The sequence below is a fragment of the Grammomys surdaster genome, unplaced genomic scaffold (assembly GCF_004785775.1).
Source record: "Grammomys surdaster isolate TR1022 unplaced genomic scaffold, NIH_TR_1.0 191, whole genome shotgun sequence".
Taxonomy (NCBI): domain Eukaryota; kingdom Metazoa; phylum Chordata; class Mammalia; order Rodentia; family Muridae; genus Grammomys; species Grammomys surdaster.
Window position 1 is genome coordinate 10,451,582 of NW_021604636.1, and position 15,444 is coordinate 10,467,025.

Sequence of the window (15,444 nt, forward strand, 5' to 3'; positions counted from 1 at the left end):
ACCTAGTTTTGACTTCTTTTCTTTCTTTCACTGAGAAAGCTGGACTTCTGATAATTTCATCAACAGCATGCAGTCATAAGAAGCTGTGTTTTAGGTTTACAGAGGAAGCAGAAGTAGAATGCGTGATTCCAGGACCAGAAAATCCGCTGGGAAGAACATCAACCTTGAACGACTCCAAAGAGCAAGAAAATGAAGCATGAATTTGACAGGTGAAGGGACAGACTTGAAATGTTGAAGGGCTGTATAATAAAATGAGTGGAATAGGTTGACTCGATCAAAGGGCATTATGGGAAATTGTGTCATTACTGTACAGTTTGTTTCTGTGATGAATGAAGAATTCTATTTCCTTGACTCACGATTAAGATGTCTTCTATTCATAATTTCTCCCAAATCTACTTTGGCACAAAAAAGAGATTCATTTGTACAGTATTATTGTATTTGTCTCTTGGTCCAAATTGTATATGTCATTTTCTTCTACTCAAGATAAATATTGTGGTGATATGGTCTTATTTCCTGTCCCTGCTTTGAAAGAAAAACAATTGCAGGTAATGGACAGTTTTGAAACCAGTAAAGGTAGCTAGTACATGTCCAAAATATAATAACAAAAATTATTTAGAATTTTATTTGTGATAAATACACACACACACACACACACACACACACACACACACACACACGATAAAACAAGTACTCCAAGTTGGATTTAGGTCATTTTTAACATTAAGGAAAAATGACACTATTTTTCTCTTTCCAATCTATTCAATTATTCTGGTCAAGGCTTGCCAAGTTGTCTTGTAGCATATATGGTTTCCTAACTTCCAGGATGAGAAGTCACTTTGTAAATTCAAGACCTTCTTGCCAGTGAGTGGATGCAGAAAAAAAAAAAAGACATTGAGGCAGAGCAAGCTCAGCTAGAGTTGAATGGCTGCCCAGAAACTACCCACACTTCAATTCATCCTTTGTTCCAGGAGGACAAAACCCCTAACTACTTACTTGGGGCCTGTGTCATGCACCACCTGAATAGTCTAGTTGCTAAAGCTTCATGTCTGACTAACAAATCAGATGTTTGCAGGTAGTTTGTCTGCTTAGTTTAGTTGTGTAATAATAATTACTCAAAGCCAACTGATGCTTACACACAATCTGACAGAATTATAAGGTGAGTGTTTTGGTATTGGGGAAAGCATTACAAAAAAAATAATGAAATTCATTAATAATGTATACCCACCTGTGTTACTCTATTCTCAAAACCTATACGTTATGCTATCTGGTAGTAATAAGCAGATCTCCTCAGAACCTTCCTTGTCTGGGTATGAACATTGTCCATGTGCACTGTGCATGTTAACACTACTTCTCAACAAGAATTTTAAGCCTAGCTGCTTTATTTAGTTTTTTTATTTTTACCATCTTAGTTTAGAAATTTAGTAACACCCTACAGAAACAGCCTTTGATTGTGTTTTTCTGTCTTTTTCTTTCTGAAGGCATATTTTGATTTTATTCTAGACTAATGATGCCTGGACATAGGTCTCAGGGGTCATGACATAGTGGAAGAAGAGAAAAGCAAGGACCTGGTTAGGGCAGTAAGCTGTCAAATAGGAATTCAGTTAGAAATGAGGCATGGAAGTAAAGAGAGAAATGTGACACAGAAGTCAATTCCTACTCAGTAAGAGACTGTTCACAGTTTTTACTAAGTACAGAAAGAATTAGAGATGACATGTAGGGATTATGTGGGAACTTTTACACACAGTCCCCTAGTTTACACTGCACAGGAGATGCAATTCATTTAGAAAGGGTTCAGTGCGTGTTTCTTATGAGTCTTTTGTAATCACTTAGAAAGTGTGTATATAAGTCAATTCACTCTTCTAGCTCAATCTTTCTATCATCTATGTATATATCTATGTATGTATCTATGTATGTATCTATGTATATATCTATGTATGTATGTATGTATGTATGTATCTATCTATCTATCTATCTATCTACCTATCTATCTATCTATGATTCTATCTATCTATTTATCTATGGGTACCTGCATGCATACATGTGTAGTTCTGTCTGAATCAGGCATATGAAGGTCAATGAATGACTTGTAAAAGTCAGATCCTGGGGAAAGACTCAAGCCATCATTCTTGCTGTAAAGCACTTATAATAGTTGAGTTATCTCTTGTGCCCTCAATGAACATTTTAAGAAAGCATACCAAGGAAAAATTACTTAAAATTGTCAGTTGTTGATACAATAAATAGTAATTTTTCTAATTATATAATTTCTTCATGGAGAGCAACCTATGATTATAACATTGGATTAAACCCAATCAGAAATTATGTTTAATGTTTTTCTACTTCCAACACTTTACATAGTGGTTACTCATCTCTACACACTCACTTAATCCTATTCTGTAGTTACAAAGAATTGTTGATTTTTTTGTAGATTATTCCATGGCATACTCACCTATCCTCCTTTGAGAAACTCCAATTTCTCTATCTGTAATATTCTTTTATGATTCAACTCTAGCAACCTACATTGTGTTAAATATAAACATCTGTACTACTCACAGACAGACATACACATGACCCCAGGATTGTGCTTCTATCACCTTTTCTCTTTAAACTTTTGTATGGAATATTGTTGCCTCCTATAGGAAGCCTCCTTTGATGCCTAGTAGAAGATAATCTCATATGTTTCTTCCCATTCAACTCTTTATTCCTTCTGTCAAAATATGTCTTATTGTATTGAATATTTATTTCTTTTTAAGAGTATGATCATTGCTGTGAATATGAAGCCCTTGATGCTCTGTTGGTACTGTTTAACACTCTACCAATCTATCCTCCCTATAGAGGAATTTTGGTCCAACAACATGGATGCTTTGGCAGGAGATCACATCCCATGACATTTTTAGGGCTATGTGATCCAGTTGGCATACAGACATACCCTGGATTATAGTACCATCTTGCTGGAATACAGGCATGCTCTCAATATACACCTTTAATCCCAAACAACGTAGGCAAAGTTATTTTGTAGAAGGAATAGTGATGCTTGAATGTGAAGTCTAATTGGAGCACAATTAACTACAAGCAATGCAAGGGCCTGAGTTTGAAATCAGTGCAGTGAGAGCAATGCAGTGCAGGTCAGCAGAAGCAGTTGAAGCCAGAGAATAAGAAGAAGCCGGAAGTTTAGAACAGATTGCTAGAAACAGTTTGAGGCCAAGCAGAGCAATTTAGTGAGAACTTGAGTTAAGTGAGATTGAATCAGTTAGCTTAGTGAGGAGTTTGAACCAGCACAGCTAAGTTGAACCAGCTAGTCAATGCTCAGAATGAACTAGAAAGGGTGAGCTGATTCAGCAGTAAACCTACAAGAGGACAATTATATCAGGTGAAGAAAGGACATATTCATACCCTCCAAAATGTAAAAGGTAGTTAGGGAGAGTTTTGGAATGACACCCATAAATGCAGTTTGCTGTTTGTCAGGTTCATACTCCAAATTTTACCACTAGTGCTATATAAGTATGGGTACTAGCACACAGTAGGCCCTCAAGATAAAAAAATGAGTATAAGAATGAATAGGTGATGTATTCAGAAGACAAAAGTCCCCTTTTCTAAGATATTTCTCTACAGAACTGAACTTCTGAAAATATATCGTATTATTAACTCCACATTATAGCAGCCAGAGCTTGGATAATGGGACATGTACCATTGAAAGTTCTATGAACTTCAATTTTGGTGCAAGTCCTTGAATAACTTAGAGAGAAAAGTCTATGAAGACCCCAGGAACCTAGAGGGAAGAAATAAGAGAGAGGAAAAAATGAATGTCTCCACCTATCAACCTCTCTGTATTATTTTACCTACAGTTGAGGCAGCTGAGTGGCTGTTATTCTTTTAGTTTTCAGAAAACATTTTTGAAGGTTTTTTCTTTAGCAACTTAAACACAAAGATGGCATATGCAAGTTCGAGAAAATGAAATCAGTGTTTAATTACTAAATATCCTACCTCTAAAATTAAAGAAAAAAGCTTAAATAATTCAGTTTGATTTGGTCTCATTAGTCTGATTTCCTTGTATTTAGCCTTAATTATGTGATACAGAAGCCCTAATTATGTGACACATATACAGTGCACTCTCTAAAGTTAAAGATCAGAACGGATACTGACTTAAATGATAAAATATGTTAAATTATTAATGATAATTAATCTTACAAAATAGGCATAATTAGTTTAAGTACTTTAGATATTATTTTTAATAGCATTACAAATAAAATGACACAGTTTGATCATTTGAAAAATAATTTATTGGGAAAAATACCAACACTAGCAGTGTTTTTTAATAGATTTCTTGGTGCTGTCCAAATACACAGTAGCTGTCATTGAAAAGGTGAATTTGCTTTAATCCATGAAATGTTGTATCCTGAGAAAAGCAGACCACGGCTTTGAAAGAATACTTTTAAAAACACAAGTCAAAACCACCTTAATTGTAATATCACATTATGAGTGACTAAGAATAAATAATGTTTTAAGTAGCATTTTTGTAGTTTCAGTGAATAGTCAACTCTAACTTAAACCCCATATCTATTTTTTTTTTAATGAAGACATTGGCTCATGTAGATACTGCATATCTTCATCATAGTACTTCCAGGTCATGAAAATTATTCTGAAATGTCTGTAAAATTTATATTTTAAATTTTACATATAAAAGTATAACTACATTTTTATAGATTTTCCTTTTATGGCTGAGCATTCCACAAGAAGTCTTTGCACTTTGGCCAGTTGTGAGTCTCTATATTACTACCATCTACTGTACAATGACTCTCCATGAAGACTGAGATAATGCACTAATGTACGAGCATAGAGATCCATATTTAAAAGGAAGTTTGATAATATACATTTAGCAATGTTTAAAAGTTGAGCTAAGGGCAAATGATTAGATCATGAGGACTCTGATCTAATCTGTGGGTTAATCCCCCAGTGAATTCATAATCTGAGGGCTTTATTAAGAGATGGTAGATACTGGGACATAGGGCATAGTTTATGAATTCAGCTGGACAAGTACTGATCCTGGCAGGATATGGATTATACTTTTCTCTCTTCCCCTGTCTCTATCTCTCCCTATTCCTTTTCTTTCCTGCTTCTCTCCCTCACTCCCTTGCTCATTTTACCTTTCATATAACAACCTGCTGTGAAGTTTTATATCAAATCAATATATATATGTAAATAAATACCAAATTAGTGAAAAGAAGACAAAATATTATTGTTGTCAAAATATGACAATAATTGGGGACAAGCTATGAACAAGTCAAAGGAGACCAGTATATATGTATATGAGAGACTGGTAAAATGCTTGCATGATAGCAGAACTACTTGCTCATTATTTAGAAACTATTTTGTGATAATTTTCATTAACTTATTAGCATTATTTAAAGTGGAAAAAAACAGAGAATACCCAGTTTTTTCTTTCTTTATAAGGAAGGTTTCATAAAAAACTCACCATGCTAAAATAATAAATTTACATAGTTTAATAGTTCCCATGAATCTTGGAACTACACTCAACCCACACTTAACATCAACATTTACACAGTAATCCAGGAAGAAAACAAATGGTAAAATAGACCAAGAAAAGTTACTCTGGAAGAAGGGAAAGCGGAAGAAATTATTGTGAGAAGAATTTAAATGAACTAACAAAACAAAATCATGTGGTACATTACCAGGATACACTGAACGGCTGTGTTTAGCAAGTGAGCAATGAAATGAATTGTGAAGAATTGCTACTAACACTAGCCGTGCTGTTGTTTGAGTTACTATATAAGTCAGATTTTCTTTTATTTATTTATTTATATAATACAGGATAAAACCAGTCTGGAGTTCTCAGAGAAAATCACTCCTCTAAAAATTTCACTTATTATTGGGAATTCAAGTTGTTCTTTTAGGCTTTTTATTAGATTATTATGATAGGCTTATCTCCTCCTAGACTTCCAGACTTATAAACTTAAATATTTACTCTACTCTATCTGCACGAACTATTTTTACTTCAGCTTGAATTACTACTCATCTCTGCCCAGTAACTGCAAAGTATTTACATCAACAGAAACTTTCCCCATTTGTATATGGCACTGTTAAGGACTACATGAATCCCAGGGTCTTTCCTTAATAATAACTCTTTCTTATTTATTCAATAAAAGTTGTTGATTTCATATTCAAAATCTCTTAATTATGCTTTTTTTGTTCTTGTCTCTGATTTACTTCTATCTGTGAACCTATTCTTTCTCTTATAACCTGCTTTCCTCAGCTCTATGTCTGATGAGAGATCCGGCTAGCTCTTCCACCTGTCAAAGAGGGTAAGGGACTAGGGGAGTAGGGGTAGTCTATCCCTTGCCAATGGCCACCACACAGCAGATGAGATGCCTAGCAAATGCTCCTGTGTTCATGTCACTGGGGCCAGTTCTCCCGCACCCACCCCACCAGAACCAGCTCACCCATCTTGCCCAAATAAGTGGCTTGGCCAGCTTTCCTGAGTGTGGTGGCCATGTAGTAACAGAGACAGTTAAGCCCAGTGCTCAGGCCTAAACATGGCCTTAGATGGCAGCCAAGACCTGGGACATCTGCATGGTATTTGGTAGTAACACTTGCCACAGACATCAATACAGATCCTTTATGCAATTGTACCATAGTCCTAGATATGATCCTCGGCAGCAGCATGGGTCCAAATGTCATGATGGCCTCAAGTGTCAATTCAGACCACTCAGATTACTATGGCTCCATGAGCCAGCATGGCCCTCAGACATCTACAGGTTTCAGATGGTAGTCCAGACCATGGACATCAGCATGGCCTTGGGTGGTAATTTGTGCAATGGACATCAATACAGGCCTCCGGATGCAGCAGGACTATAAACTCATAAACTCAGACATGAGCCTCAGCAGCAGCCTTGGTCCAGAACCAAGGCCTCAGGTGGCAGCACAAGTTAACCAGATCAGATTGGCCCCCGACATCATTACAGTCTCTGGTCATGAACATGGTCTCAAGAAACTTCATAGACCACTGACATCCGGATGGACTACTGTTGCAACACAGGCCACAGACACCAGTATACAACAGGCTACTTGTCCTCAACAGCACTACTATGTCCCCAGGTAGCTGCAGAGGCTCTTCATATCTGCCTGTTCCTCACTGCTGTCCAGTCTTCAGTTCCATCTCTCTCCAAAGTCCATCTATCTCTTGGGTTTGTTTTCTCTTCCATCTCTTCACGATGTACTCCATCATCTCCTTCCATTATACATTTGTTCATCATAGTGGCACCTGCCATGGGCCTGGGATGGGCACTTGAGTGTCTCTCTTCTGGGCTGCTCAGGGGCTGTGGAGCTGCAAAAATATGTTTGCATTTTAATGATTAAGTTATAAGTCTAAATTCATGTTTTTCTGTTGCACTATACAAAATACACTCCATAGTTTTCAAATACCCTAAAAAAAAATGTACTTGTTAGTGTGTTGAGATATGGCAGGATCTATCTACCTAAAGTATAGAGTTATTTAAATGACTTGACAAGAAAAGTGAAACCCACCGCTCAGAGCCAGACACAAAGTCAAGAACTCACTCATTCATTCTTTCATTTGTTCACACATAGTTAATAATCAGTTGGATCATAGGTGCTCTGTGCATGGAGACTTTAAAAACATCTTCTTTGCCCTTGAGTTTTAATTAGAATTATATGGGGAAAAAAAACCTTAAACAGCTATTTGATCATGAAATCTATTTTTGATTAAGCTAGAAAGTAGCAACTGAGCAGAATTTTAAAAGGCAATTAGTTGTTATGCAAAACAGGAAGAAATAATTTGTTTTTTAATAAAAAGTTGAATAAAAAGATGGATGCCAAAGGAGCAAATCTTATTCTATTAAAGTGAAGATCAGTTTTCATTGGTGAGCTTTGTCATTCTGGCAACAGAAACCTTTGGTATGTTTGCTTTTTTTTGAGGTTCCTATGTGTACAAAAATTAAAAGCTTATATACCCACAATATATACATTAAAAATAACAGCATTATACTGATATCCTCTCTGAAATATAAAATAATCAGAAGCAACTTGATCAAATCTGATTGCCGAAGAATGGATGAGGGGTCTCAGATCTCCAAAGAGGACATGGATGTAAGAGATACATATCTGTAACCATTAGAGACAGTGACTTTATGTTGAAATGAAGAATAATCCACATATTGGAGGTAATTAAGAGCTGCAATTGACAATGTTTCTATAGTATTTGAAAAAGGAAGTAAAGTAAGTGGGAAAAAAACCTCTAGTAAAAATAGGAAGCCAGAAGTCAAAACAGATGTTCTTTGATTAGCAGTGAGCTCTGTCACAGCACGTAGTAAAACCAATCAAAGTTCAAAATGTATGTGTTTGACAGAATCAACAATATGCATTATAGAATACTGTTCTTATTTGCACGACTGTGTGCTGGTGTTCCTGTTCTTTGGCCAGCATGCAAGCTAGAAAAGGAGGAACACTCTACATTTGAAGTATGATTTCTGCTGAAAGACCCAGATTTCACACCACTCTAAAGGAAAATTAACCAACCAATTAACCAATGATCCAACCAACTAACTAGTCAATCAACTAACAAACCACCAAGCAACAAGCTATGTAATAAACAAACCAACAAACTAACTAAATAATAGTTAAAATAAATTATAAATTTGAACCATCACTAAGGAAAAGACCTGAAAATGTTTCAGTTATAAAGTAGCTCTGTTACAGATATCACCCATAAATGGAAGAGCAGAACAGTTTTAGATTATATTCTCATTAAATATTCATTTGGAGCAGATTTACTTAAGTGTCTATATTGCAGCAAATTACTTTAATAATGTGTTCTAAACCATCAGAAATAAACCAAAACTGTGGGCATCAAAATGACACTGCATATTTGCTGCAGTTTAAGGAAAGGAGACAGGGTGGAATTATTCCATCCCAGGAATTTCTATAATCATTACGTATATTTTTTGATGAGGAGGACATCTATGGCCATATTTCCCTTAAATTCTGCCCAATCTCATCTGATGTGAGGTACATGAAGTTATTAAAATATGTGAAATAATTTTTATTAAAATATTTGTTTAATGGATGGAGGAGGCCATTTGCATGCATACTACAATGCATACACGGAGGTCAGAGGGCATCTTAAAGTAGGCAGTTGGCTCCTTATACCCTTTGGCTTTCAAACATGGATTTCAGATTGTTAGCCTTGGTTGCAAGCATGGCTCACCCATAAATCTTTATGTTTTATATTTTGGGTTGGATGAGTATAATAATTTTTTACTTGGAAAGTTGAAGATATTATTTCTGAAAGACTCTATGCTTCCAGTAGTCACCAAAGCTGTGTCCTATGTATTGCCATGAACAGATGAGCTTCCATGAAAGCAAAGCATGCTATGAATGATATTAAAGTTCAGGGGCATGACTTAAACTGTTGAGTTTGACTTAAAGATCTCTAATCTAAAGGAAGCATTATTCAGAATTCAAATCCTGAATATAATAAAGATTTCCAGATAAATTTGACTTGAATAGTTTTCAGAATTTTTTTTCAAAGTACACATCTTTAAACACTTCTCATAAGTGTAGAACTTTGATTATTTAAGTTTATAATTTTAATGACTTTAATCAAAGTATTTAAGTCATTCCTTAACCTCTTCTATTTTTTAGTAATTTAATTAATATTACGTCTAATCACTGTGCATTGTATTAAATAGCAGCTGTGCTCGCTCTAGAACACAAATAAATAGTGGACAAATTAAAGTGAGAATTATTGTAAAAAAAAAAAAAAGATAAGATCCTTAATGATTTCTAGAAGCTACCAAAGCTTGTGACTTTTGAGGGACATAGATGTGCGTGAGAAACAAGCAGATACAAGGCAGTCAGGAAATTGTAGATATGCCTAAAGGCATAGAATGCCTGAGAAGCAATAACCACATAAAGGACTATTTCTTTGGCCTTGTAGTGGGGTTATTCTTTTGGGAAGTGATCTATCTTAATATGACACAAGGAATCTTTGTATGGATGGTGTATAATTAGAATCCTCTTATTGAACAATAATGCAAAGAGAAATGTGTCTGTGTGTGATTTTGCGAGTGTGTGTGTGTGTGTGTGTACTTTAAGGTAACAATGCTTCCCAGAAACTTCCTTTTAATAATGTAATTAGTTAAATCTTTTGGAAAAGTGAAAACAGCAAAATCTCCAGATTTTAAATCCGTATATGACTTTACAAACCTATGGATCTTTAGTCAAATGTTTTATAAAAACCTAAGATTAGCATTTTACCAAGAAGAAAAAATGAACATATTTACAAATTTTGATAGAGACATTACAAAGTTAAAGATTTTTAAATGCTTAGAATAAATTTTACCAGCAAATCATGATTTTAAAAACTTAATCCTAAGATATTGCTGTGTTGTTAAAATGCAGCTTGACTCACAAACCAGCAACAATCTCAGTTAAAATCCAGTGTTTTAAACTTACTTTAAATATTATTATTTTAAAACTTAGCATGCATGTGTCAACTATGTTCTAAAATTTAGTAGGCAGTCATCAGGACTAACAGTTTTTATTCAACCTAACTACAATTCATTATGTGAAAAACTTTGGTCATATGTATCTAGTTGTGCAAAAGACTTCCAAAGTGTGTATGTCATTACATACGTCCACCAGGAATAAAAAAGAGTTACAGTTACTCATTATCTGTTAAGTCTGAATATAAAATATCATCCATAACAACAGGTTCAGAATTCTTACTCTAACTTGTTGTTGCTCTGTAGTGGGGTTTTGGCATCTAGGGAATGACCTCTGTCATGTAGAGGCAATTCACTGGAGGCAGGTATTTAAAATTGTGGCCCCTACTTCCTATTATATCAGTCTCTGCTTTCCGGTCTGTCATGATGTGTAGAATCTCCCCCATAAACCTCCAACTCTATGACCTCTGTCATGACTTCCTGGCATGATTGACTGAATCCTTCTAGAACCATTTATTTATTTATTTATTTATTTATTTATCTATTTATTTATTTTTACACTCCAGATTTTATTCCTTTCCTTGGCTACTCTCCAACTGTTCCACATCCCATACCTCCTCCCCAATGTCCTCCCCTGTCTCTACGATGATGTCCCTACCCACCATCCCTCATCCCATCAGAACTCTAAACTCCCTGGGGTCTCCAGTCTCTTGAGGGTTACATTCATCTTCTCTGATTGAACCCAGACCCGGCAGTCCTCTGCTGTATATATGTTGGGGGCCTCATATCAGCTGCTGTTTGCTGCCTGGCTGGTGGTCCAGTGTTTGAGAGATCTCCTCGGGAGTCCAGAGTAATTGAGATTGCTAGTCCTCCTACAGGGTTGCCCTCCTCCTCAGCTTCTTCCAGCCTTTCTCTAATTCAACCACAGGGGTCAGCAGCTTCTGTCCATTGGTTGGATGGAAATATCTGCATCTGACTCTTTCAGCTGCTTGTTGAGTCTTTCGGAGGGCAGTCATGATAGGTCCCTTTTTGTGTGTGCTCTATAGCCTCAGTAATAGTGTTGGGCCTTGAGGCCTCCCCTTGAGCTGGATCCCACTTTGGGCCTGTCTCTGACTCTTCTTTTCCTCAGGCTCTCCATTTCCATCCCTGCGGTTATTTCAGACAGGAGCAATTATGGTTCAGAGTTTTGACTGTGGGATGGCAACCTCTCTCTCACTTGATGCTGTTTTCCTATTGGAAGTGGGGTCTATAAGTTCCCTCTCCCTATTGTTGGGTATTTCATCTAAGGTACCTCCCTTTGAGTCCCGAGAGTCTCTCACCTCCCAATCTCTGGTCCTCCTCTTTACTTGCCCAATCCACTTTCTTTCCCAGGTTTGTCCATCCCTACCCCCTTGTTCACCCTCCCAACTGGGACTGAGGAGTCATCACTTGGGCCCTTCAGCTTGTTGACCTTTTTGAGATCTATAGATCTTGGGTATTTTATATTCTTTTTTTTTTTTTTTTACTAATATCCACTTATTAGTGAGTACATACTATGCCTTTTGGATCTGAGTTACCTCACTCAGGATGATGGTTGACAAGCACCTAAAGAAATGTTCAAAGTCCATTGTGATCACAGAAATGCAAATCAAAACGACCTTGAGATTCTACCTTATACCAATCAGAATGGCTATGATCAAAACCTCAGGTGACAACACATGTTGGCGAGGATGTAGAGAAAGAAGATCACTCCTCCATTGCTGATGGGATTGCAAACTGGTATAATCACTCTGGAAATCAATCTGGAGATTCCTCAGAATATTGGAAACAGATCTACCTGAAGACCCAGCAATATCACTCTTGGGAATATACTCAGAAGATGTTCCACCATGCCACAGGGGTATGTGTTTCACTATGTTCAGAGTGGCCTTGTTTGCAATAGCCAGAAGCTTTAAACAACCCAGATGTCCCACAACAGGAGAATGGATATGGAACATGTAGCTCATTTCTTTTCATCTATTAAAATCAAAGGCTCTCTATTAATGAGTTCTGGCCTGCTCTGTTCCTAAGCACTGCCTCTTCTCACCCTTGAACACATGGAACGACCAGTTCATCTCTGGTTTATTGGTGTGGAGTACACCATCCATACTATTGAGCTAGAGAGGTAGAGGCACATGGAAGTTGGTAATTTAATATTAGTATTTTGAAGACTATAATATTTTCTTCCTCTAACATGGACTTCTTTTAATTTGACAGTGAAGGTAGTAAATTCTTCCATGTTTGTGTTGGAGGAGGAAAAATGAAAGACTTCAAGATTTATTTAAGATAAAGATATGTATTTAAATAAAAGAATAAAGAATGACTTAAGAACATCTGTATGTTTGGCTACCAAATATACAGTATACAAAAAGCATCAGTATAAAAGTTAATTGCCAATGATCATGGAGATTTTGAAGGAAAGCTATTGGATAGGGAAAGAGAAAGCTACAAAAAAGCATAACAGAGATGACAACAGAGGTAACTTTGAGAAGATCTTGTGGAAATTTCACATGAAAATGTGTAATATGTTAGTAATTGCTCCACAACTCCAAATACAATGAAAACATTGAAATATACACTTACACTGGAAGTTTTATGTAAATTGCATCTTTGAAATCTTACAAAAATTCCAAGCATAGCACAGAGATTTTGTTTAGAGAACATTTCTAGAGAAAAATAGAAAAATGATCAAGAAGTCTGTTCTTTTACATGAAAAAAATCTGTTTGAAAACAAGATGACACATCATCTCTGTAAGGTCATTCAGACTCTGGGTTGAGATTGTCTCATAATCTACAGTGAGTCTTACATACTCATCCCCACACTGACAAAGTATAAGTCCAAATCCCGTAATATTTAAAATTATATTTTTGTCTTTAATACTAAGAATAATTGCTGGTGGGTAGTTGATGATTGTGAAGGGATATCAATGTCTGATATTTGATTTTAAAAGTTTATATATGTTTCAATTACAAATATTAAAAATATAAAATAAGCCATATTTTATAGAAAGGACAAAATTTATATAATAAATTTGTGTCTCTCTTTATACTTATGATAATAGTACTCAAATGGTATCATCATTTTTCTCTCATTTGCCACTTCCAATTCTTTTAGCATGCATCATTTTCCTTCTGAGACTTTATCCTGGTTGTATAAAACAAGCTGACATCAACTAATCTTTCCTTCCTTCCTCAGATTCATCAGTGTTAAACCATAGTTATCATTATGATTAAAATATTAAACTTCTGCTATCCCAGGTTTCACCCACCCTCACTGGCTCTTCATTAATGAGCAGTAACTGGTAAAAGAACATGCACGTAGCACTGAATTGTATGAAATTTGAAAATGTTAGTATTTACATTTTTGTTACTTCTGTTTTGTTCTTTAAAAAAAATCTGTTTATATGTGTCTGTTAATATCTCCTTGAGTTAAACAGCACAGTTGTGCAGTTGTGTACCTCAAAATTCATCTTCCACAAATGCCATAAATATGACAAAATATTTTTGAAATAGATACCTTTAATGAATGATTTATCACTGGAACTCAGAGTCCGATGTGTGTGTGTCACAGTGATTGGAGGGTGCTAGAATTTTAAAGAGGAAAGGAAAGAAATGTTGAGGCCCACCTAGCAAAGATCTAATGAGACTTTTTCCAAGTTACAATTTCAAAGATAGGGAGTGGGGTGGTCTGGTGGGTGGGGGATGGGAAGGAATACTCTTGAGACACGGGGTGGCTGGAAGGAGGAGGTATGGGATGTAGAACAGTTAGAGGGTGGATCAGGAGGGGGATAAAATCTGGAGTGTAAAAAAAAGATTAAATAAAATTAAAAAAAGAAGTAGATAAATTCCCAGTTGGATAACCACGTAAAACAAAATTAAATTAACAAAATAGCTGATACTTATTTTTTGAATAGGCTAAGTGAATTTCTTTTGCAGATTTTTTAAAAATATGAATTATTTTATTTCATTAAAATAAATATATTAAAATATATGCAATGCTAAAATGAAAAGTCATTCACTTAGAGATAAGCTAGTATAATATTTTGAGTGCTGTAGTTAGAACAAATAATTTTCCATAGTGATTGAGGTAGGGGCTATAGGACTCATGATTGTTTTCATTTTTATGAGAAATGTTTGAGGGGCTCTGATCACCTGAACTGGAAAACAGAAGTATTTCCCCATATACATTAAAAAATGATTAATATGTAATTTGCAAACTACAGCAGTAGTGTACATGTGTATGGAGTTACAATGTTTGCTTTCATAACACATAAATATAAAAAATTCTACTCATTACGTATAAAGAGTTTTCTAGACTTTTTTCTTTAATCAAATCGTAATCAATCTGAGAATTCCCTCCTTTTTCCTTTCCAGGTAAAAATGAATCGCCCATGATGCCCACTGTTAGAAGTTCGAATCCAGATGCTGGCCCCCGAAATTATACTACTAAGACCTTAATGGACCATCGACAAGGACATCAAACAGCTAGAGATTGACATCACTAATCTGAAGAAATCCCTTGTTTTGCCATCTGAAGAGACTCCAAAAATTGCAGAGGACTTTATTGGACTTGATTTACTCTTTTACAATAGAAAAGACTGTGTACAGCTCTTGACTGTGTACAGCCCTTAAAGAAGAATGCTGCTTTTACATAGATAAGACAGGATGGTTAAAGAGAGCATGAAAAAGGTCAGAGAAGACCCTGAGAAAAGACAGCGAGAGAAAGAGACAGATGAATGCTGGTATAAGAATTGATCTTCAATCTCTCCATGGTTGTCAACCCTACTTCCTCCCATGTTGGGACCATTGATTGGGTTAGTTTTGCTTATTTCTTTTGGTCCCTGGGCCTTAAATAGGCTGACTAACTTTGTGAAACAACAGAGAGATAATTTGCTAGCAAAGCCTATTCAGATACATTATTATAAGTTAGCTATGGAGGACCACGAGA